Genomic DNA, 22,703 nt, shown 5'->3' on the forward strand with positions numbered 1-22,703 from the left:
ATGTGTTAAGATCGTTATGATTGATTCTTTGGCTTTCAAGGGCTTTATTTCAACACCTTTCCACACCTGGCTCCTGGAAGAGAAGGAAGCTGCTGGCTGTCCCGGATGAGGACAATCTTGCCTCTAAGGAGTCCACACAGGAGAGTAGAGAAAACATGGGGCCACATAACTGATCGACGAGCACTTGTTGCTGAGTGAATCCACCCATTTTTAACTCAGCAAGGCGGTGGGTGGGTGGAGACGTGGCTCAGTGGTAGAGCACCTCCCAGCAAGCAATAAGTACCACAAAAGTAACAACAACAACACGCCATCCTTCAGCCCAGTATCTGAACAAGCTGCCAAGATGCCCCAAATTAACAAAAAAGGAGGATCTCCGGGTTATCTCAGAAAGGCAAAAGCACTTGATAAAACTGTGCTACATTAAAAACTCTGAAAGAGGAAAGAACAGCTTTTTAAACTGATACAATCTATTAATTTCCCTTTCTAATTCTGTGTGGCCAAAGGTATCGATCTTACTTTTTGTGACTTCTGAATCTTCAACCTGGTTTAAACATCTTACCACCTACACTCCAAATTCCTAAGCAAATGTTCTCCCACTTGTGAACCGGGACTGAGGTTCCAGGCTAGCAAGGACAAAAAGTGAGGGAGCCCCCCACCCCACATCCAATCACCCAGCTGGCACAGTGACTTGAGGGAGGCCTATCGGGGACACCTCAGTCCGGGGCCAGTGTCGGCAGACATGTCAGACCCGAGCTGAAAAGTAATGAAGCAAAGAGGCATGGAGGCACAGCTCCTATGGTAGAGCGACTGCCTAGCGATCGTGTGAAGTCCTGAGTGCAAAACCCCAGGAGACACACACACACACACACACACACGGCAACACGGCAGGCCATGTTAGGTCACGGGTGACGGGGTATCTCTTGTCTCTCTGGAAGTCTGACGGATCCCTAGGCTGCATTTGCCCCGTAGGAAGATGCTTGGGGTAGAGGTGTGAGCAGTCTGGAGACTCCTTAAAGAGAAGGGATGGCCTGCTCAGCGCTGGCCTTCAGGAGGTGAGAGGGCCTGGTGAGAGCCTGAAGCTCATCACTTGCCACCCCTGCAAAATGCTCAGACCTGGGGCTCCTGCCGCAGACAGGAGAGGGCTTCAGGCAGGAGGCTTCCAGAAGCTTCTGCAGACCTGTGGACGCAGGAAGTCGACGCTGACTGGGAAAAGTTGCTGTGAATGTAGAAAGCGCATTATTTTCTCTTCCTTTGTCCTTTCCTTCCCTTCCCTTCCCTCCCTCCTCCTTCCTTTCTTCCTTCCTCTTTTTTCTTCTTTCTCTCCTTCTCCTCTTCTTCTTCCACCTCCTCCTCCTCTACCTCCTCCTCCTCCTCCCCCTTCCTCCTCCTCCTCTTCCTCCCCCTTCCTCTTCCTCCTCCTCCTTCTCCCCCCTTCCTCTTCCTCCTCCTCCTCCTCCTCCTCCTCCTCCTCCTCCTCCTCCTCCTCCTCCTCCCCCCTTCCTCTTCCTCCTCCTCCTCCTTTTTGCAAAGAAAAAACTAGTGTTTCCATTTCCTGGAGTTCATTTTGATAAATATTATTTTTATGATCACTCACATAAGCATTGTATTTTCTATCTAAGGACATAAAACCAAACAGTTGGGGCCTGTGGCGGAGAATAAATGAGAGTGAGAAAACATAGAAGCAATTGTTTTAAAGCATTGTGTTTGGTATTATTCTTCGAATTTATGAACGTTGACACATTTAATTCATGTTGCTTGTGTAATTGTTAGGAATTATTCAAGTTAGTCCAGATTTAGGTCTCACAGAGACGACAGAGTCTACAAGAAACCATTTGAAGAGCTACTTAAATAAGAACCTGTGGTCTCGAGGAGGAGTTTCAGAGCTTTTCTTTTCCTCATAAAAAACCACACACGAGCTTGATTAGTTTCATCAAAAATGTAGGTTACGCAGATCTGCGGGTGATTTGGGTATTGCGCTTTAGATGCAAAATTCCACCTGGGACGTGGCTACCCTGCCGGGACCATTCACCTGCCTCTGTCCACCTGGGACGTGGCTACCCTGCCGGGAACCATTCACCTGCCTCTGTCCACCTGGGACGTGGCTACCCTGCCGGGACCATTCATTCATTCACCTGCCTCTGTCCACCTGGGACGTGGCTACCCTGCCGGGACCATTCACCTGCCTCTGTCCACCTGGGACGTGGCTACCCTGCCGGGACCATTCATTCATTCACCTGCCTCTGTCCACCTGGGACGTGGCTACCCTGCCAGGGACCATTCACCTGCCTCTGTCCACCTGAGACGTGGCTACCCTGCCGGGAACCATTCACCTGCCTCTGTCCACCTGGGACATGGCTACCCTGCCGGGAACCATTCATTCACCTGCCTCTGTCCACCTGGGACGTGGCTACCCTGCCAGGACCATTCACCTGCCTCTGTCCACCTGGGACGGGGCTACCCTGCCGGGAACCATTCACCTGCCTCTGTCCACCTGGGACGGGGCTACCCTGCCGGGACCATTCACCTGCCTCTGTCCACCTGGGACGTGGCTACCCTGCCGGGAACCATTCACCTGCCTCTGTCCACCTGGGACGTGGCTACCCTGCCGGGACCATTCATTCACCTGCCTCTGTCCACCTGGGACGTGGCTACCCTGCCGGGACCATTCATTCACCTGCCTCTGTCCACCTGGGACGGGGCTACCCTGCCGGGACCATTCACCTGCCTCTGTCCACCTGGGACGTGGCTACCCTGCCGGGAACCATTCACCTGCCTCTGTCCACCTGGGACGGGGCTACCCTGCCGGGACCATTCATTCACCTGCCTCTGTCCACCTGGGACGGGGCTACCCTGCCGGGACCATTCACCTGCCTCTGTCCACCTGGGACGTGGCTACCCTGCCGGGACCATTCATTCATTCACCTGCCTCTGTCCACCTGGGACGTGGCTACCCTGCCGGGACCATTCACCTGCCTCTGTCCACCTGGGACGTGGCTACCCTGCCGGGACCATTCACCTGCCTCTGTCCACCTGGGACGTGGCTACCCTGCCGGGAACCATTCATTCACCTGCCTCTGTCCACCTGGGACGTGGCTACCCTGCCAGGACCATTCACCTGCCTCTGTCCACCTGGGACGGGGCTACCCTGCCGGGAACCATTCACCTGCCTCTGTCCACCTGGGACGGGGCTACCCTGCCGGGACCATTCATTCACCTGCCTCTGTCCACCTGGGACGTGGCTACCCTGCCGGGACCATTCATTCACCTGCCTCTGTCCACCTGGGACGGGGCTACCCTGCCGGGACCATTCACCTGCCTCTGTCCACCTGGGACGTGGCTACCCTGCCGGGAACCATTCACCTGCCTCTGTCCACCTGGGACGGGGCTACCCTGCCGGGACCATTCATTCACCTGCCTCTGTCCACCTGGGACGGGGCTACCCTGCCGGGACCATTCACCTGCCTCTGTCCACCTGGGACGTGGCTACCCTGCCGGGACCATTCATTCATTCACCTGCCTCTGTCCACCTGGGACGTGGCTACCCTGCCGGGACCATTCACCTGCCTCTGTCCACCTGGGACGTGGCTACCCTGCCGGGACCATTCACCTGCCTCTGTCCACCTGGGACGTGGCTACCCTGCCGGGAACCATTCATTCACCTGCCTCTGTCCACCTGAGACGTGGCTACCCTGCCGGGAACCATTCACCTGCCTCTGTCCACCTGGGACGTGGCTACCCTGCCGGGAACCATTCACCTGCCTCTGTCCACCTGGGACGGGGCTACCCTGCCGGGACCATTCACCTGCCTCTGTCCACCTGGGACGTGGCTACCCTGCTGGGACCATTCATTCACCTGCCTCTGTCCACCTGGGACGTGGCTACCCTGCCGGGACCATTCACCTGCCTCTGTCCACCTGGGACGTGGCTACCCTGCCGGGACCATTCACCTGCCTCTGTCCACCTGGGACGTGGCTACCCTGCCGGGAACCATTCACCTGCCTCTGTCCACCTGGGACGGGGCTACCCTGCCGGGAACCATTCATTCACCTGCCTCTGTCCACCTGAGACGTGGCTACCCTGCCGGGAACCATTCACCTGCCTCTGTCCACCTGGGACGTGGCTACCCTGCCGGGAACCATTCATTCACCTGCCTCTGTCCACCTGGGACGGGGCTACCCTGCCGGGAACCATTCACCTGCCTCTGTCCACCTGGGACGTGGCTACCCTGCCGGGACCATTCACCTGCCTCTGTCCACCTGGGACGTGGCTACCCTGCCGGGACCATTCACCTGCCTCTGTCCACCTGGGACGTGGCTACCCTGCCGGGACCATTCACCTGCCTCTGTCCACCTGGGACGTGGCTACCCTGCCGGGACCATTCATTCATTCACCTGCCTCTGTCCACCTGGGACGTGGCTACCCTGCCGGGACCATTCACCTGCCTCTGTCCACCTGGGACGTGGCTACCCTGCCGGGACCATTCACCTGCCTCTGTCCACCTGGGACGTGGCTACCCTGCCGGGAACCATTCATTCACCTGCCTCTGTCCACCTGGGACGTGGCTACCCTGCCAGGACCATTCACCTGCCTCTGTCCACCTGGGACGGGGCTACCCTGCCGGGAACCATTCACCTGCCTCTGTCCACCTGGGACGGGGCTACCCTGCCGGGACCATTCATTCACCTGCCTCTGTCCACCTGGGACGTGGCTACCCTGCCGGGACCATTCATTCACCTGCCTCTGTCCACCTGGGACGGGGCTACCCTGCCGGGACCATTCACCTGCCTCTGTCCACCTGGGACGTGGCTACCCTGCCGGGAACCATTCACCTGCCTCTGTCCACCTGGGACGGGGCTACCCTGCCGGGACCATTCATTCACCTGCCTCTGTCCACCTGGGACGGGGCTACCCTGCCGGGACCATTCACCTGCCTCTGTCCACCTGGGACGTGGCTACCCTGCCGGGACCATTCATTCATTCACCTGCCTCTGTCCACCTGGGACGTGGCTACCCTGCCGGGACCATTCACCTGCCTCTGTCCACCTGGGACGTGGCTACCCTGCCGGGACCATTCACCTGCCTCTGTCCACCTGGGACGTGGCTACCCTGCCGGGAACCATTCATTCACCTGCCTCTGTCCACCTGAGACGTGGCTACCCTGCCGGGAACCATTCACCTGCCTCTGTCCACCTGGGACGTGGCTACCCTGCCGGGAACCATTCACCTGCCTCTGTCCACCTGGGACGGGGCTACCCTGCCGGGACCATTCACCTGCCTCTGTCCACCTGGGACGTGGCTACCCTGCTGGGACCATTCATTCACCTGCCTCTGTCCACCTGGGACGTGGCTACCCTGCCGGGACCATTCACCTGCCTCTGTCCACCTGGGACGTGGCTACCCTGCCGGGACCATTCACCTGCCTCTGTCCACCTGGGACGTGGCTACCCTGCCGGGAACCATTCACCTGCCTCTGTCCACCTGGGACGGGGCTACCCTGCCGGGAACCATTCATTCACCTGCCTCTGTCCACCTGAGACGTGGCTACCCTGCCGGGAACCATTCACCTGCCTCTGTCCACCTGGGACGTGGCTACCCTGCCGGGAACCATTCATTCACCTGCCTCTGTCCACCTGGGACGGGGCTACCCTGCCGGGAACCATTCACCTGCCTCTGTCCACCTGGGACGTGGCTACCCTGCCGGGACCATTCACCTGCCTCTGTCCACCTGGGACGTGGCTACCCTGCCGGGAACCATTCATTCACCTGCCTCTGTCCACCTGGGACGGGGCTACCCTGCCGGGACCATTCACCTGCCTCTGTCCACCTGGGACGTGGCTACCCTGCCGGGACCATTCATTCATTCACCTGCCTCTGTCCACCTGGGACGTGGCTACCCTGCCGGGACCATTCATTCACCTGCCTCTGTCCACCTGGGACGTGGCTACCCTGCCGGGAACCATTCATTCACCTGCCTCTGTCCACCTGGGACGGGGCTACCCTGCCGGGACCATTCACCTGCCTCTGTCCACCTGGGACGTGGCTACCCTGCCGGGACCATTCATTCATTCACCTGCCTCTGTCCACCTGGGACGGGGCTACCCTGCCGGGACCATTCATTCACCTGCCTCTGTCCACCTGGGACGTGGCTACCCTGCCGGGACCATTCATTCATTCACCTGCCTCTGTCCACCTGGCTTCTTCACAGGGCTGGGGGCCAGCAAACGCAGAGCAGCGGCCAGCGGCCGTGTCCTCGGGGAGCCAGACGTGCGAGAGGCCGGCACTGGAGGCCCAGGACTGGGGATGGCAGCGCCCACTCAGGGCGTGGACCTGTTTTGTTTTGTGTTTTAATGATAAACTTAGCTCCATGATAAAAATAAAATGGGGGAAACGCAGAAGTGAATAAAAAGCTTCCTCCTACACAGCACTGTTTGCCAAGCTCGGCTCTCAGAAAAGAAGGGCTTATCAAGTGACCCGGATTCCCCGGGGACCGGGGATGGGCCTGCAAGCAGGACCCCTGGGGCCGGGGTGGGGGTCCATGGGTCCGCAGCCCACGCTCTCTCAGAACACCCAGGCTGGCCTGGACTCAGGCTGCCCTCGGGGAAGAGCGCCGGCAAATGTAGGCTCCTCGGTGAGAGGCCCGGAGGTGGCTTCCCGAGGTGGCACGGCGGGCGGGGAGGAGAGGACAGGACAAGGAGGGTCCTGTGCCTGTCGCACTTGGCTCTAGGCTCTGCCATCAGGAGCCTCCATGGCTGGGCGGCCAGCTCCTCGTCGCCCTGGTCTCTTGGCCTGGCTGTCCTGGCCCCGAGGTGGCAGTGACTGGTCACGGCTAGAGACCCGGGACAGAGGTGGCCCTGGGAGGGGCAGGGACCAGAGGCCAGGAGGCAGATGGAAAGTAGATCACTCTTAGGGGATGAGATGGAGAGGGCGGAGTGAGGCTGGCGGGGAAAGTATTCACTCCTGCCGGCTGGCTGCTTCTCAGCCCTCCATAGAGGCAGAACAGGGGCGGGGGGGGGGGGGTCAGTGGAGGAGGGGAGGACAAGAAGAGCCCGGGGCCTGCAGAGAAGACCTGGGGCCCTGGGGCATCGGAGACTCCAGACTCAGGAGAACAGCCGAGGCCTCAGAGGGAACTCAGCGCCGGCCTTGCACTCCTGTCTGCTGACATTCTTTGTTGATCTGAAAGAGCCGCTAGCTTGCCAATGGTTAAGCATTCGCACAATGAATGCTCGAATGCTCGCTGCATCTGGACTGTCTGTACTTATTTCAAATGAGCCATTTGCATGAAGGCTCAAATTTAATCGAAAAGAATGCAGGGCTGAAACCAAATTATACAGCCTACGTGAGCTTCCCTCATCATGAGAAATATTTTTCCAACTGCAGTTAATAACGTCTGCAAGTAAAATCTATGCAAAACAATGTTTGATATGTGAAAGGGCATCGAAAGAGCTTAGTTAAAAATAGTAGAGGAGACTTATGAAATGTAACAATTTGAGGCAATATCTAGAAATGGTAATCATGTTGTCATAATGCACTGGCAAAATCAATTAAACAGCTGCCAAAACGTAAAGCCAGTTGTACATTCATAATTTGTTTCTATGTAGAACAGCCCCCCAGACTCTCCCTCACAGAACCTCACGGTGCCTCCGGAAAGCAGTGTCCACACGCTGGGTCCAAACCCAGTGAGTCTGAGACAGGATTGTTTGTGAGCCAGCGGGGTGAACTCTGGAAGCGTCAGGCAGAGGGAGGGACAGGCCAGCGCCCTGGCCAGCACAAAGCAGCCTGGCTGCCCCTGAGATGCAGAGGGAACCCGGGCCGCCTGCCTGTCTTCTCAGAGCCCTGTGGGGGCCGGGCAGGGCCCGGGGCTGTGGGCTTCTGAGGCTGTTTGAGCGGCCTCTCCCCACCAGCTCCAGAGAGCTCCCCTGGGGTCAAAGCTTGTGGGGGGCATGGGCGTTTTATTGTTAGATCTGCATGCAGCACAGCTGCCCCCTTGTCTCTTCCCGGCTTCTGAGAACAGCAGAACCAGAGCCTTGCCCCTCGCTAGCAGTGGAAAGCAGGCAAAAAGTAAAGAAAAGGCGACTCCAGGGTGAGGGCGGATGCCCTTTTTGCGTTTCAACCAGATGATAACACACACTGGAGCTTTCTTCACTCCAGCAGCCGGGGATCATAGAGTACACTTCCTCTCCGTGCTGGAATGTCTTCGAAGCTTCCGGGGTCTGAAAGGAATCCCCTCCCTGCCGAGAGGGCAGCGGAGCGGGGCCTGGCGTCCCAGCTTTGGAGCAATGCTGTCACTGGTCAGCGCAGGTGCCTCTGCATGGCTGGGGAGGAATGGCTGAGCTGATGGCATCACCACACCGCCCCACCGCTCGGATGGCCTTTGGGGGGCTGCAGGCGTCCAAGGACTCTTCATGCTGGCCTATGGGGCCGCCCCCTCTCCTCCCCCACCCCTCCCTCTCCTCCTCACCACCTCTGCCCCTCTACCACGCCATCTCCTCCCCCACCCCGCTCTCTCCTCCCCACCCTGCCCTCTCCTCCTCTCCACAGCCTGGGAAGGAGGCAGATCTAGAGGACAGAGCATGCGTCATCTTTCAGGAAAACCCTCCAGAATCCACCCGAGGATGCTTGGAATGGGCTTTTCAAGAGCCGAGAGGCTGAGAGGGGGCCGCTGGCCTGGCCAGTGGACCGCTTGACACCCCCGGACAGAACATGGAAGCTCCCTGGAAACCCAGGGCCTGTGATGGTGCATGGGGCTCTCGGCGGCTCTGGTACTTCACCCCTGTAGACCTAGCTACGTTATGGCTACCGCGAGGCTGAGATCTGTGCAGTACAGTGCCATGCCAGCTGGGCAGCCAGATAGAAAGGACTCGTCTCCTCTTAGCCATCATGGAATAGAGGTGCGGCTCAACTGGTAGAGCATCAGACGTGACTAAAAGAAACAACAAAAAAGATAAGGACTGGGAGCCGGGAGTGTGGCCTGGTGGTAGACTGCTTGCCTAGCATGCACAAAGACCGGGGTTCGATTCCTCAGTACCACATACATAGAAAAAAGCCAGAAGTGATGCTGAGGCTCCAGTGGTAGAGCTCTAGCCTTAAGAAAACTCCAGGGACAGTGCTCAGGCCCTGAGCTCAAGCCAGGGCTGGCACACACACGGGCACAATTTAGTTTATACTGGCATACACACACGGGCACAGGTCAGTCTATACTGGCATAGACGCCTGGGTGGCCCTGGCTGCTTCCTCCTCGCCGTCCTCTGAGCTCTGAGATAAGGCTTGACATGGAGGCCTCCCCACGAAACCACACCACCCATCGTCTCACTCCTTATCGCTTTCCTAGTGCACATTCCCTTTGCTTTTATTAGAAGAAAGAAAGGAAAAATCGCAGCAAGGACACAGAGAATAAGAGACCCATACACAATGCTGCTGACGACACAGACAGCTCTGCCTTTGTGGAAATCAGTATGGTGGCTTCTCAAACTCTGAGAACGGCCGCCCCATGACCCCGCCCTGCCGCGCCCAGGCGAATGTCTGAAGGATATAAACCCACAGGCAGGGACCAACCTGTCAGTCAGGGGCGTCTCACGCTGCCTGGCCACGGTCGCCCCACTGTGAAACCAGCTAGGGCCAACGACTAATGAATGAATAAAAAAATCTCTCTCTCACACACACACACACACACACACACAATACTACTCTGCCAAAAAGAAGAAAAAATTTACTACATTGGAAGAAAAGTGGAGAGAATAAGAGATCCATATCTCCAGCAAAACAAGTGAAGTTCAGAAAAACCAGCTGCGGCGTGCTTTCGTGCACTCCACGTTCATGATGACGGTGACATTAGTGGGACATGTGGTGGCACGGCAGGAGGTGGGGGTGGGGTGACGAGGGCCTGGAGGATCAAAGCACGTCACACACGCATGCAGCGGCACAGAACGATGTACAGTGCAGACACAAAGAGCAGATGGAAGCCCACCAAACACATGGGCTGAGTGGGGGACGAGGGGCTACGGGGGAGCCCTTGTTCACGAGTACCGAGTGCGCCTATGGGTTACCGCTGGGAGCCCTCTCCTGCCAGCTCATGCACACTGCCCAAAACACCACCTACGCTTAGTGTGGTCAGATTTCAATAAAATCGAATCTGGTGTGTTGGCACTTAGCATTTCCTGTTCCAAAAGAAGAGCAAGTCCCTGCCCTGGGCCCACGGACGCCGGGCCCCGCCTGTGCCGGGCTTTCTGGGGCTGGGACGCTGTGTTCTGTGGAGCACCTCCACGGTGCCAGCGCCCTCCTGGGCCCCCCACGCAGAAGGAATTCTCCCCTCTGGGGTTCACACCTCGCAGCCCCCACCTAGAGCTCCTCCTGCAGGGGAAAGTCACCCTCCGTGTTGCTCTGGGCCCTTCCGCCCCACTGAGCAGCCACGTAGCAAAGATCAATCCATCTCAGAGGAAAGAACTCGGAGTTTCTGCAAAACAGACCGTGGGTCGAGTCTGCCTGGTCAGGAATGCGGACAATTGCCTGCATGGAGGCTGGCGGTGGCAGCCGTCTGGCAGTCCTGAAATGCTCTAGGGCTCTGCAGAATGGTGACTGCAGTGTGGTGGGAAGACATCACTGCTCCCAGAAATCATGGCCAGACTGGCAAGAGCCAAGCGGCATCTGCAAGGGGGGGGGGGTGTCTCTGGGTAGCTGGGGAAGACATTTGTTGTATAGGTCGCAGAGGTCGGCAGGACCAGTCGGCCTGTGGTGGGCGGGTGGTGAGTGTCCCTGCGACCTGATAACTGGGGCTCCTGACCGATTACAGTGCCCCACGCCGGTGCCTGTCCATCCACCTAACCTTCTCCTGGTGGAGGAAAACATGGAGGGGTGTGGGGGTGTGGACTCTTCTCTGGTGGGGGTTTGTCCTCTCGGGGCCGGCTGCGGGAGGGCCTGCCCCATGTGCTTTCTTTCCAATGCTGCATGGCAATGGTCCAGAGCCCTTCTGGAGCGGGCTTCCCGAGGACCCGCTAGCCAGGCACCGCACAGCTTGGGACGCTTTAGTTCTGTGAGCCACTGCCAGGGGCGCCCGGTGGGTGTGGGGTGGACACCGGGGCATGATGGGAAGGAGGAGGGTGTGCAGGCCCGAGGTGTGCTCTGCCCAGCAGGGTCTCCTCCCCCTCTCACCGTCAGCTCACCTTCAGTCCGTGAAAGCCTATTTGGGGCCGGCATGGAGCCCATCCGATGCCACCGCTGTTCTCTCCAAGTCACGCTGCAGCCCCCTCAGGTCACTTGGGTCAGGTCTTGACCACCCTGGCCACACCTCCCGAGGAACAGCCGAGGCCTCGGGACAGGTCACCCAGAGTGAGGCCATTTCCACAGCCCCTGGAGCCAGGGGCCATCTCATGGGGACGGGTGGGGGGCTGCTCCCAAAGACAGCTGCTGGTGGATGGCGGTGGTGGACAGTGGAGGTGGACAGCGGTGGTGGACAGTGGTGGACAGCGGTGGTGGACAGTGGAGATGGACAGTGGTGGACAGCAGTGGTAGACAGTGGAGGTGGACAGTGGTGGACAATGGTGGTGGACAGTGGGGATGGACAGTGGTGGACAGCAGTGGTAGACAGTGGAGGTGGACAGTGGTGGACAGCGTTTGTGGACAGTGGAGATGGACAGTGGTGGGCAGTGGTGGACAGCAGTCGTGGACAGTGGAGATGGACAGTGGTGGTGGACAGTGGAGGACAGCGGAGGTGGATAGCAGTGGAGGACAGCTGTGGTGGACAGTGGAGGTGGACAGTGGTGGACAGCGGTGGTGGACAGTGGAGGTGGACAGTGGTGGTGGACAGTGGAGGACAGCTGTGGTGGACAGTGGAGATGGACAGTGGTGGACAGTGGTGGTGGACAGCGGTGGTGGACAGTGGAGATGGACAGTGGTGGACAGCGGTGGTGGGCAGTGGAGATGGACAGTGGTGGACAGTGGAGATGGACAGTGGAGATGGACAGTGGTGGACAGTGGTGGACAGTGGTGGTGGACTGTGGTGGTGGACAGCGGTGGTGGACAGCGGTGGTGGACAGTGGTGGACAGCGGTGGTGGGCAGCAGTTAAGGACAGCTGTGATCAGCCACGACAATAACCTCCAGGACCCGAGGAAACGGGAGCGGTCGGCTGGGCCGCCCCTGAACCCGGACTCCTCAACTCCTTGTCCCCTGCCCTAACCCTTCCTCTGCGCAACCCAGAGTCCACACCTGTACCGAGGACTGCAACTGTGCTCTGGAGCACCTCGTCCCGTGCCACCGGGCCACCGTGTCATCGTGCCACCCGGCCACCATGACATCATGCCACCGTGTCATCGTGCCACCGTGCCACTGTGTCATTGTGCCACCATGTTATCGTGCCACTGTGCCACCAGGCCACTGTGTCATCATGCCACCGGGCCACCATGCCACCGTGCCGTGCCACCGTGTCATCGTGCCACCGTGTCATCGTGTCATCATGCCACCCGGCCATCATGCCATATAACCAACCTTTTTTCCTGCCACGTTTCTTTCCTCAGAGTCTCCCATCACCCTCACTGCATTCACACTGCACCTGAACTCCTCTCCTCCTGGCCACAAAGCCTGAGGCTGGCGGATGTGCCCTCTTCTGCGACGAGATGCACAGCTGTGCCCTGTGAACAGGTGACGGTGAGGGGGTAAGGGGCCGCTTGCGTTTGCGTGTGGGGCCAGCACGGACCTGCAGGCTAGCCCTCAGTTTTTCACTTAAGCCGGGGACTTTGCCACGGAACCAGAGGTATGCTTCTGGCTTCTCGCTGATTAATTAGGGACACGTCTCTCACAGATTTGCCTGGGCTCAAACCACAGTTCTCACAGGATCTCAGCCTCTGAGGAGCTGGGATCACAGATGTGACCCACCTGGTTGTCCATTAGAATAGTCTTCATCAGGAAGCCACAGTCTGTCCCTCCTCAGGACCCAGACACACAGACAGCGAAGGCCTGAGGCTATGGCAGCCAAGGAGCTCTCTGAGCCCCAAGCATCTGTTCTTTTATCACAATTGTTTTCAGAAATTAGCTCATCCAAATGTTTGCATCTGACATGAAAAGAATTCTCTCAGGGGCGCAGAGCGTGGCCTAGGGGTAGACTGCTTGCTTAGCCTTCGTGAAGCCCTGGGTACCACATATACAGCAAAAGCCAGAAGTGGTGCTGTGGCTCAAGTGGTAGAACACTAGCATTGAGCAAAAAAGCAGCTTGGGGACAGTGTGCAGGTCCTGAGTTCAAGACCCAGGCAGGTCTGGCAAAAGAAATGAAAGAGCACTCTTGGGAGGTGGGGGAGGGAAATGGGGACAAAACCATGCGAAGGGGCATGGAGGTGTGAGAAGTATCGCACCTACCACCTGGTGAATGTAACTGTAACCCCTCTAGACATTACCCAACAATAACAAATAAAATGAAAGAAACAAAAAAGCACCCACAATGTGCACATGGAGAGGTGGTAAGGGACATTTACTAGGAGGAGATTGCATGGTGTGGCCATGCCACAGGAAGAGGGTACTTCTGCCTGTGGGCCACCCTTCCTCCCCCAGCAGGCTGAAGACGCTGGCCTTGGGTCGAGGGAGAGCGGTAGGCAGCCACCATTCAAGCAGCCCCAGCCTCATGGGTCCCAGGCAGGCTTCAAGGTCAGCGTCAGGCTATCCAGTCCACAGTCCATTGTCTCAGGGAGTCAGGGACATAGTGACACCAGGGAGAAGTCTTCTGGCAGGTGGTCCCAGTCCTACCCAGAGCAGCTCAGGACAAATCCCTTCACAGACGCAGACAGAGGGGCAGCCGTCCTGGAGTGGAAGGTGATGCCGTTAACACCAGACCTGCAGGCCAGGGCTTTCCTGCTAGGCTTGGCTGCTTTAGAACTGGGTTTCGGCCCACCTTTGGCTGGAATGGAGTCCATCATGAGTCTTTCCGTGGGTGGGGTGCTCCAGAAAACCATTGTGTGACATTGTATGACCCCTGTGGCTAGGCTAGTCACCCACGCTAGACTACGACCTGTGAGTCTGTGTTAGGAAAGGACACACCTCCTCCCTGACCTTCTCACCAGCACACCAAACAGGCTACCAGGAAGTTCAGGGCGGCAAAACAGCCTTGGTCCTTGTGTCAGAGAAGAGAAGGACTGAGGTGAGACGTGACCATAGTAAGGTGACAGGTGGCAGAAAAGGAGGGCGCGTGGCACAGACACAGGAGCAGAAGCCGCAGGTCAGCATGCAGCCCCTTCCTCAGTCCTCACCTGGCAGGGCCAGCTTGGGTGGCATGGTGGGGCTTGGACAGCAATGGTGGGGATCTCCTACTGTCTCCCCTGAGTGCTGGCTGTGCTGTCCTCAGACCCGCCCTCCTTTGTCCTTCTTACTCCTCATTCTTTTGAAGGCGCCTGTTGCCCTTTGGTTGTCAGGCAGGTTTTGCTTTATCAGCTTAACTGTCATCTTCAGGCTGTAGGGGCTGAAATCCCCTGCCAGAGTTTCTGCTCTAACCCTGGGTCAGTCGTCTTATCTTCCATTTTCTGCTCTTTGCATGGTCCACCCTCTTGAGGGAGACAAAAGAAAGGAGAGAAGTAAGGGTCATGCCGGGCTCTTCCATCCCACGCCTCAGCGTTTCCACGGTCCCTTTCTCCCTGTCTCTGCGTCCCTTCCGCTGAGTCCCCTTTCCCTCTCCCCACAGGCCCTCCTCCAGTCAGGGCCCCCAGAGCACTTGTCACGTGCACGCAGGGTAGTGCATGCTTGTAATCTCACCACGGATGCTCAGGCTGGAGGGCTAGAGGGCAGCCTGGCCTACAGCGCAAGACTGCGAAGAAAACAAGAAAGCCCTGCCGAGTGATCTCCACCCAGACTGCCTTGCAAACTTCCAGAGGCAGCCCAAGGACCCTGTGGTCCCAGAGCAGCTCGGCGTAGAGCTTGTGATCCACGCAGCTCTGCCTGCTGTGAGAACAGGCACACGCGGACGTACAATACTCACGAAGCAAGTCCGGCACGCAGAACGTCACGTACGGTGGAACTGACATCGAACAAGGACGTGAAAGACAATTACGCAGTACACGTTGCTACGGTAAAAGGCGAGAATTTGTAAGAAAAGTGAAAAGTTGGCCTGCAGCCTATGCTCTCACCAACACCAACTCCCCCGTGATCCCGTTCCTCGCAGGACAGCTGAGGACCCACACGGGGTGCCAGGTCTTCTGCCCAGACTCCACACGCCCATCTGGGTGCCGGTGCCAACCAGACCAGTGCCAACCAACACAGGCCAGTGCTAACCGGCCCAGTGAGGGCGACCTGCCACGGGCCACTGACCACCCAAACAGCTGTGTGGCTCCCTGGTCCCCTGGCTGCCTCTGAGAGTGTGGGGGGCCAGTGGAGAGCCCAAGTGGGGCGCTGTGGGAAGGCGGGCCCCCGACACTGTGCTAGCAGAAAAGAGGGCATGCGCAGCACGCCAGCGGGGGATGGGAGCTGGCTTCCCGCCACAGCCACGTGATGGACTCATGGGACTGGTTCTGACTCCGCATCACCCCAGCAGTTTCTTTTAATTATTATTTAAATTTTATCATAAGGGTGATGTACAGCTTTATCCCCTGTGTGAGACGCCGCTGTTTACAACAACCACACCTGAGTCACTGTTCAACACTCTGCTCTGGGAACCAAGGGAAACTTCCGTGATAAAGAAAGTGAAAAAATTCTATAATGACTTGAAAAACAAAGGATCTAAGAACAACAATCAGACCAATAAGAGCTGGGGGGTGTTAGAAGCCAGTGGGGGTCCATTTTCAAGTGGAAGCATTGGGCTCTGGGTGGGAAATGGCCAGGGCTCATTTACACAGTGAGTGGCAGGCCAGACGAAGTTCACACACTGGAAAGCCCGCAGATAACCAGGGCAGATTAGAAGGGGTCTTGCCAATTAGCAAGGGAGGAATGGACCCTCATAAAATAAGAACACAGTTACAAACTCCACTTGCCAGCGCAGGCACAGCCTTCCCGACACTGAAGAACAAAGCGGGGGGCCGGGGGGCGGGTATCCAAAAGCCTGCTTCTAAAATCCCCAGGCGCCCTCCACCCAGGAAGGGCAGGACCTGTGGCTCCCCACAGCCAGCCTCCCTCACAGTCGCCAGTCCAGCAAGAGCAGCTGCAGAATCTAGCTTTTGCTGCACTTCTTGTCTCTGGGAGGGGTGTGAGTGTTCCTCACAATGGGAGTTCTGGGGAATTCTGAATATAGGTCCAAAACCCAATCAAGGGCTCACACCTGTAATCCTAACGACGGAAGAGGCACTCACGCTTCAAAGCCAGCCTGGGCAGGAAAGTTACCACCAGAACCCCAGAAGCAGAGCTGTGCTTCAGGCAGTAGAGGGCTGTGTTGAGCACAAAGCTCAGGGACAACACCCCGACCCGAGTGTGAGCCCCAGAACTGGCACATCCGCCACAACAAAAACAGAAGGATTTGCTTCTACAGTGGGAATTTGCTTAGTCAACACAATTCCGAGAAAGTTGATATTGTGTTTTCAGAGTTTAAAAGTATGAGACAGGGGCCGTGAGTGTGGTCTCGTGGTAGAGTGCTTGCCTAGTATGCATGAAAACCCAGGTTTGATTCCTCGGTACTACATACAAAGAAAAAAGCCAGAAGTGGTGATGTGGCTCTAGTGGTAGAGCTCTAGCCTTGAGAGAAAGAACCCAAGGACAGTGCTCAGGCCCTGAGCTCAAGCCCAGGACTGGCAAAAAAAAAAAATGTATGAGGCAGGCTTTACTTAGCTCTCCCTTAGGCCAGAGAACCAAAGTGGGCCAGCTCTCACCCACCTCTGCAGGCTCTAGGGACAGATGCCAGCCTTGGCCTCCACAAGGAGGAGCCAGCACAGGACTGGACTTCTCTGCAGGTCACTTTGAGAAGGACACCCACACCTCGGGGCCTAGGGCCGGGCTGGCACCCACCCTTTCCAGCACTGTCCCTTCCCCTTCCATGGGGGGGGGGGGGGACTGGGCAGACTGGCTCTCTATACATGGCCCCAGGGTTTGCTGGCTCACCACAGCACCCATCCACTCTGAATTCCCTAAGAATTCCGCCGTGGAACCGGCAGACACTTGGAGTGCTTTTTGCTTCTGGTAAGGCACTGATTGAAAAGCAGTACTGCCTGGTACTGCCAATCAGCCGTCCTTTAATCCCAGCTCCCTGTGGTGGAAGGGAAGAAGCCAGTCTTATCTGTGTCATCAGTTTATCAGTAAACATGGCCTCTCCTCAAACCAATAAGCTAATCAACTCCACTCCTGAGTGCCCCACAAGAGTCAGTCATCTGAGTTACTGAAAAGAAGTCCTACCCAGGAGAGGCCGTCAGGGAAGAGGGACCAACTCAAAGAGGAGCCCTGGGGTCATCCGTCCCCTCTGCTGGTGGCCTCCCTGTCCTCAGATCAGGAGATCTGCTCCTTGCAAACCAGGCACTCAGGGGACCTGCAGAGAGATCAAGATAAGGTGATTGCATTAATTCAGGACCACAGGCCACCAGAGCCCAGCGCTGGAGCCAGCGCCTGGGAGGAGCCTCTGCAGGTGAGCTCTCGAGGAGGGGAGTGGGGGCGGCTGTCCACCTGAGGGTTCACCCCACTGTGCCCAGGACACAGAGGTATAGGGCAGATGCTGGCGCTGTGAGGTCTGTCCAGCATGCTTGAGAAGGGGCCCTGTCCCTGGCCCCCACCAGTGAAGGGCTCTGCTCTGCTGATGTCCACCCGGAAGGGCCTGGCGGCGCCGAGACAGCAGCAGCCTCTGTTAGCTGGATCAGCCTGTCTGCCCTGCCACTGGGTCCCACGCCCGTGGGCAAAGGGCCAGGCTCTGCTGCTGGCTCCGGCACAGGGCCGGGCTGCACTGCACATTCTTCCAGAGGTTGTGAGAGTGCTGCTCCCTCGTTTAGAGAAAATGTTGAAGCCATCCTGCAGGAAGAAACCAGTCCACTTCCAGTGCTGCAGGAAGTCTCCTCTTTCCCGCCCAGACCCTGCCAGCTGGCTGGCCCTGAATTCTTCTCCAGCACTCAAGGGGCCTCAGAGGCTGAGCCTCCCAGAGCCAGCCCCCACCCCAGCCCGGGCCACCCTCTGGGGCTCTGTCCAGTCTTCCAGGACCAAGCTTCAGGGCTGGAGGGGCGGGGCGGTTTCCCGAGGTGGGCCTCTCATGCTGAGTCGGTAACATGCGTCTAGCCCAGCGAATAATGCACATAGGAGGGGCTTAAAAAGCCAGTGGAAAACAAGTGCACACAGTCAGCTTTTTAAAATAAAACTAGCACTGAGGTAATGTGGCAAAGCCGTTTAAAACACCAAGGAGGGGAGGGGAGGAGAGGGGAGGGGAGTGGGACGGGGGAGTGGGACGGGGTGAGGGCCGGGTGTGTCTGCCCTACCCGGCGAGCCCTTGCTCTCCTTGTGTTTGATAAAGCAGAGTTCGTGTTGCTGTAGAGGAAGACGGTGGCTGTCTGTCTAGGTGGCAGGAAGAGCCATGAGGTAGTCGTGTCACCTTGTCAATTGAACATAGGCGAGGGACAGGCTTACCTGGGGAAGTGTGTGTGTGTGCTGACCGCACCTGGCACCCAGAAGGCAGATGGACCCAGAGGCACACAGCAGCCTTGCCTCTGCCAGCAGCAGCAGCTGGCTACGGAGGCTTCCGAGAGGCTGGCAGGGGCCAGCACCACAGGGTGGACCCCCCTGACGCCTCAGGAGCCCAGAACTCTCCCCTTATGAGTCACAATCCCGCCTGGTTCTCAGCACATCGCCATCGTGACTTCCTCCCGGCCTCCTCCTCGGGCCCCGCCACCTGGGCTTTGGCCTTGCTAGAGGCACCTGAGGAGAGCGGCAAACTGAGTGGCATGGACAGGTACGTGCGCTGGGCCCGAGGAGAGCCAGCTCAGATCTGCCCTGCTCCTGCACCAGACTGGCCGGCCACCCCGGGGTTCAGGTTGGGGGACCCAGCCACCCCGGGGGATGACGGCAAAGAACTGGGGAGCTCTCTGTCCAGAGCATTCTGTTCATCCAAGGCTGGGCCGTACTTCTTCCTGGCTCGTGCTAAGCGTGCCAGACCCGAAGGACTTGCCTGCCAGAAGGGAAAGCGAGTCCAAGCCCGAAGAGTACAAACAGACTGACAGTTGTGCCAGGAGACAGCCCAGCCCAAGTGGGCACAGCAGAGGGAGAGAGGGAAGGGTAAGCTGGGGCTGAAGTGCAGTCCTGGGGGCTGGCTACCTTGCTTCTGCTCTGCATCTCCTCGGCTTGCTGTCTGGACTCTGGGGTAGGTGGGGGCGGGGGGAGGGGAGGCCTGCTCACGGTGCAGGGGACAGGGGGGGAAGCCAGAAACCAGACTTGATCAAGAGATAGGCGAACCACACTGCTGCTTGCCTCTGGCATGGTTATATTTTAAGGTTTGTTTTTATAATTCTTCACCAGAAATTTCCTTTATAATGTTCTTTTTTTAATTGCCCCTCAGGGGCTGGGAGTGTGGCCTAGTGGTAGAGTACTTGCGCGGGTGTAGCAAATTAAAATGAAAATAGCTGTACCCTCCACAGATTCTAGTGTCCAGGGAGAAACTTGGTGTGAGTCATTGTAAGTGTACAAACATACACATACGCATGTGTATATGTACACATACATATATATATACGCAAAATGAACTTGTAATGTAATACACCCTTTGTAGTCATGTGTCTGTTTAAAATATAGTCATATAGATGCACACGCATGATTTTTTTTCATGAAAATGAACTGGTCCTGTGTTTTAGTCAGATTAAGCACTAGTGTTTGACAGGAGCCTCACAAAACCACATTGAGTTGCTTTCCCGTCCGACCTGCAGCCGGCCCCAGACTCCTGCTTACCTTCTAACGCAAGCCTAGGAGAGCAGACTTTACAAACAGGACTTTCCACCTGAGATCACAAACAAGTGTTGCCCAACAATTTCTCAATGTGCCTTGGGAAAAAAAAAATAGTGCATTCAAAACCCAGCCTCCTGGAAACCTCTTTGTGTCCTGACTCAGAGGGAAGAGGTCGAGTGCAGGGAGTAAGGGGCACAGGGCAGACCCAAAGCTAGGTACCTCCATCCGGGCCCAGCCCTGTGGCGAGGGCTCGTGGGAGCCCGGGGAGAACTTCCGTGGGAACCGAACGCCGCTGTGCGTGAGCAGAAGCGAGGCTGCAACTCTCTCGCCCGTCCTGGGATCACCTCAGCGCGGACGCCAGACCTCAGTGTAAGCCTGCAACTTTGAAACCACTGCAGGAAACAATAGGGGAACCCTAGAACTTACAGCCCCGCCGGAGCCTCCTGAGCAGGGCTCTGGAGCTCAACACCGAGAGCCTCTCTTGAGCCTGAATCTTGGGGGGGGGGGGGAGCTCCTGCGCATTCTGATCATTAGACCCCGTCAGATGACCTGGCGAAGAGCTTCTGCTTTGCAGCGTCTTCTCGGCCTAATAACTGCGTCCCGAGCCGTCCGGAGGGCTTTTAGGTCCACCCACCCCAGGGGCAGCCCTCTTTCCTATCTTCTGAGGACACAGCTTCCTATGCCACTGAGTTCTGGTGGTGCCCTGATCTGTCCTGTCTGGGTTTTGGGTCTCGGGGCCTAGGCTGCTAGTGGGATGGGGCGCAGGCCCTGAGCTGTCTCCGCTGTGGACACCAGGCCCCTCCAGAGCCCTTGGTGGAGGAGGCTGTCCTTCCCTGGGGACGGCCTCCAGGGTTGGGCTGGTGTGGCAGTCACACCAGCGGGGGCTGCCTGCTCTTCCTGATTGGCCTTGGGCAAAGGGACACTGACGTCTGTCTGTCCCCTCAAGCCCAGCTCGCGCTCTTCCATCTGGTTGCTCTCATCTGTCAGTTTTCTGCCTGAGTTTCCCATGGGTCTTGCCGGGAGGAGCGTGGAGGCAGGAGGAGAAGGAAGGAAAAGTGAGGCGTGGACCCCAGCAGGTGTGGGGAGGAGCGCCCTTCCTCTGGGAACGAGGGGGGGGGGCAGGCCCCCGCTCGCCCAGGCAGACAGGGACTTTCCTTTCCTTTCCTTCTTCCTCCCGAGTTTCAGAGGTGCTGTTTTCTGCCAGTCTACCTGTCCACACTTGTGATGCCTTCACCCGTGCCAGCCTTTCCCCTAAGCCAGCCATTTCCTTGGCCCCAGGGCCGCCCAGCTGCTGATGTTGTTTGTGCTGCATAGTACTTGTGCAAAACCTTTTCCCAGGACACAGATCACTCGTGCGTGTGCGTGTGTGTGTGTGTGTGTGTGTGTGTGTGTGTGTGAACACACACACAGACCAATACTAGTGCTTGAAATCAGGGCCATCTGTTATCAATCGGCTTTTTTGCTCAAGGCTGGCACTCTAGCACTTGAGCCACACCTCACGCCTGGCCTTCTGCTGGCTAACTGAACATAAGAATCTCTCAGATTTGTCTTCCATCTTTCATCCCCAGATCTCAGACTCCTGAGTAGAGAGGATTGCAGGCAAAAACCTAGTGCCCCCTAACAAACCATTCTTCCTTAAAAAAAAAAAAAAAAAAAAGGGCTCCAATGGCCCAAATCTGCAATCCTAGCTACTCAGGAGGCTGAGATCTGAGGACTGAGGTTCAAAGCCAGCCTGGGCACAAAAGACCATGAGACTCTTCAAGTAACTACCAAAAGGCCAGAAGAACAGCTTTAGCTCGTGTGGTAGAGGGTGGCAGAGCTCAGGGACAGGACCCAGGCCCTGAGTTCAGTCCCTAGGAATGGCATGAAAGCAAGAGAGCAAGCACAGAAGGAAGGAAGACAGGAAGGAAGGAAGGAAGGAAGGAAGGAAGGAAGGAAGGAAGGAAGGAAGGAAGGAAGAGGGAAAGGGAAGGGAAGACGGAGGGAGGGAGGAGGGGAAGCTCTGACCATATTTACTTACACACGTGAAGAGCTCCCACTGGAGCCAAGAGCTTGTGCCCTCCCTCCCCATAGCTTTCGGATTGAGCAGGGCCCATGGGAACCTTCTCAATGCTGCTGTTAGACACCAGATGTAACTATCCAGAAAACTTTGTATTACTGTGCTCACATGAGTACCCTCATAATTACAAACAGTTGATTACAGACGTGCCTTACATTAAAGCCATCTTGGGCCTGGAGTGTGGCCTAGTGGCAGAGGGCTTGCCTAGCATGCACGAAACCTTTGGTCTGATGCCTTAGTGCCACATACATAGAAAAAGCCAGAAGTGGTGCTGAGGCTCAAGTGGTAGAGCTCTAACCTTGAGAAAGTCCAAGGACAGTGCCCAGGCCCTGAGCTCAAGCCCAGGACTGGCAAAATAAATAAATTAATTAATTAAATTAAATAAAGCCATCTTGATCTGAGCAGAAAGTTTCCTGAACAGTGGTTCTCTTGTAAATGGCGCCATCTAGTGTCAGGCCACGTACTCGTGTGGTCTGGCCACGTACTGGGGAGTCCAGTGTCCTGAGGCTCTGAAAGTTTTTCTAGCTCCCCCCAGCTGTGGGTCCTTCGCGTGATTGGATCCGAGCAGGTCTGCACCCTGTCTTTCCTCAAGAGCTGGTGTGCAGGGAAAACACAACATGAACCGTGTCTGGTGCTTAGAACCCCTGGTCTGGGTTCGTGGCTCTGCAGTGCTGTGGCCGCCTTCGTCGTCCACTCTCGGGTTCCCGGCATCCCAGGGGAGGTCTGCAGCAATGTGTCCACCTCACAGGCCAGAGTCCACGTGGGTGAGGGGCCACGAGTTGGCGAAGGGCCTCTCCGCCCCTCCTCTCCTCACAGAGGTGGGCGGGCGGGGCTCACAGGCTT

The 22,703-nt window shown here is 57.3% G+C and overlaps 1 long non-coding RNA gene across 1 annotated transcript; it reads right to left on the minus strand.

Annotated features, from left to right (window-relative positions):
* Positions 1 to 13,435: 13,435 nt before the first annotated feature.
* Positions 13,436 to 18,622, minus strand: LOC150059426 (uncharacterized). The gene is made up of 4 exons (XR_016536365.1): positions 18,494 to 18,622; positions 17,285 to 17,414; positions 14,949 to 15,033; positions 13,436 to 14,519 (listed from the first exon to the last, which is right to left on the minus strand). It is a non-coding gene; the product is annotated as an uncharacterized LOC150059426 (long non-coding RNA).
* Between the last annotated feature and the right edge of the window lie 4,081 nt (positions 18,623 to 22,703).

Source organism: Megascapheus bottae, chromosome 8 (assembly GCF_031878675.1).
Source record: "Megascapheus bottae isolate mThoBot1 chromosome 8, mThoBot2.hap1, whole genome shotgun sequence".
Taxonomy (NCBI): domain Eukaryota; kingdom Metazoa; phylum Chordata; class Mammalia; order Rodentia; family Geomyidae; genus Megascapheus; species Megascapheus bottae.